This window comes from Carlito syrichta, unplaced genomic scaffold (genome assembly GCF_000164805.1).
Source record: "Carlito syrichta isolate Samal-C Ts95f unplaced genomic scaffold, Tarsius_syrichta-2.0.1 Scaffold179606, whole genome shotgun sequence".
In the NCBI taxonomy this organism is placed as follows: domain Eukaryota; kingdom Metazoa; phylum Chordata; class Mammalia; order Primates; family Tarsiidae; genus Carlito; species Carlito syrichta.
The window spans coordinates 104,445-106,928 of record NW_007123702.1 but is presented as its reverse complement, the minus strand read 5'-3'; positions in this window follow the sequence as shown (position 1 = coordinate 106,928).

Below are 2,484 nucleotides of genomic sequence, written 5' to 3'. Positions count from 1 at the left end.
CCCCAGCGTCAAACTGCTGGGCTCCTTCCGCCTCAGCCTTCCAAGTAGCCTGTGGCTCTGGTGTGTGCTACCACATCTGATTAATTTTTGTTTTATTATAGAGACGAGATCTTGCCAAGTTGCCCAGACTGGTCTCAAACCCACGGCGGCTCAGGCAATCCACTCGCTTCCGCTTCCCAAAGTACTGGGATTACAGGCTGAGCCACTAAGTCCAGCCAGGACTCGAAATGACCTCTCTCCAACAACCCAAAGGCAGCAGTGACCCAGTCTAATTTAATCTTATCTGCATACGAGGTGGGAACCACAAAGGGAAATTCCCAAACAGTGAAAAGTATCATGAATCCCACATCTAGCCTAGAGAAGTCCTGATTGGAAATAACCTTAAAAACTGTTTTCCTCATCTTCTGAAAAACTAAATTTTTTTATTTTAAATTTTTAAAAATTTATTTATTTATTATAAAGATGTGGGGTACAATTAAGGGTTAGGTATATAAACACCGATCATGCAGGTACCCTTGTTGATGAGGTATGCCCCTCTCTCCCGAAAAACTAAATTTTAATAGTTCACTCTTTGAGGGGAAAAGGGCGCGGGGCAGAAAGGCAATTTGAGAGAGCCTGCTATGTGTGCTAGACACAGCCACATCCTTAATGCATCAAATTCTCTTTTAAGCACAACGATTGTTTGACATGTAAAGTTACCCATAATATGATGTTAATTTTTAAAATCAAATAATAAAGCAGTAGATACACTATGATCCCATTTTAGTAAAAAGAATAGCCATGTTTACATCCAAGTGTAAACGGTGGTAGGATTACGGATAGTTATTTTATTACCTTGGCAACTCTCTGCATTATCTGAATTGTTAAAAATAACAGCACTTATTGGACATATTATTGTCTTTTTTCGTCTTTTTTAAAAAGAGACCAGGGTTCACTGTGGCCCAGGCTGGAGTGCAGTGGCGGCACTGAACCGTCTTAATCATTTTTTTTTTTTTTTTTTGAGTTGGAGTCTCACTCTATCGCCCAGACTGGAGTGCAGTGGCCACTCTCAGCCACCGCAGCCTCGACCTGCTGGGCTCCGGCGATCCTTCCACCTCAGCCTTCCAAGTAGCCAGAATCACAGGCATGCGCTACCACGCCCGGCTGATTTTTTGATTTATTGTAGAGATGAGGTCTCGCTGCCCAGGCGAGTTTTGAACCCGAGGACTCAGGCAATCCACTCGCCTCAGCCTCTCAAAGGCGCAGGATTACAGGCTGAGCCACCGAGCCCGGCAATCATTTTTTCAAACTAAGCATATAGAAGCTCAGAGAGGTTGTGATTTTCCTGAGGACCTACGATGTGTCCGTGCCAGAGATAAAACTCAAAACCAGGCCTCTGAGTTTCCAGTCCACCACGCTTTCCCTGTCAGACTGCCTCTCCTATCAAAAATTAAAATTTTGAGTAGGTGTGGTGGCTCACGCCTGTCATTCCAGCACTGTGGGAGGCAGAGGCAGGAGGACTGATGGAGGCCAGGAGTTTGAGACCAGCCTGACCAACTGAGTAAGACATCGTCTGTAAAAAAATAAAAATTAAAGGTTAAAAACAAAGAAAGTATCTAAGCTGCCTTTTGTGCATTTCGGTGATCTGGTCACCTAGGTCACTGCTTCCAGCTGATGTCACCCTCTTGTCAGGCCCGTCTCACTCCTCCACCTTCACCTAACAAGGCCACACCCATGCTTCCACTCCCAGGTTTTTTGTTTTTTTGGGGGGTATTGTTTGTTTTTTGAGTCGGAGTCTCACTTTTGTCACCCAGGCAGGAGTGCAGTGGCACAATCACGGCCACTGCAGCCTCGACCTGCTGGGCTCAGGCTCTTCTTTCGCCTCAGCCTTCCAAGTAGCTGGTACCACGGGCGCGAGCCACCACTCCCGGCTAGCTTTTTTATTTCTTGTAGAGACGAGGTCTTGCTCAATTGCCCAGACTGGCCCCGAACTCATGGACTTAGGCCATCCTCTCGCCTCGGCCTCCCAAAGTGCTGGGATCACAGGCGCGCCACCATGCCCAGCTAGCTTTTTGGTTTACTGTAGAGCCGAGGTCTCGCCAAGTGGCCCAGGCTGGTCTCGAACCCTGGGCGCAGGCAAACCTCTCGCCTCGGCCTCCAAAAGTGCTGGCAGGCCGGGTGTGAGCCACCGCACCCGGCCAACGCCCGGGTTCACACCTTTCTCCTTCCCTGAACTCCCCTCTCCTCCGAATGTGTCGCCCCTTACAACGGGCGCCACGCGAGGCACTCTGCCACCTGCTCTTCCCCTAAACAGGCCGCCAGCCCCTCGGGGACAGAGGCCACCCTGTCCCTCCGGGGATGGCACAGTCCCCAAATGTCCCCACGTCCCTGGGCGCGAGCGGGGACTGGGAGCGGACGAAGGGAAGGGTCTAGCCTCCACAGACATGTCTCGACGCGCTCCGGCGACTGGCCCGTGGCCTGGCCTCGCAGCACCCACGGGTCCCC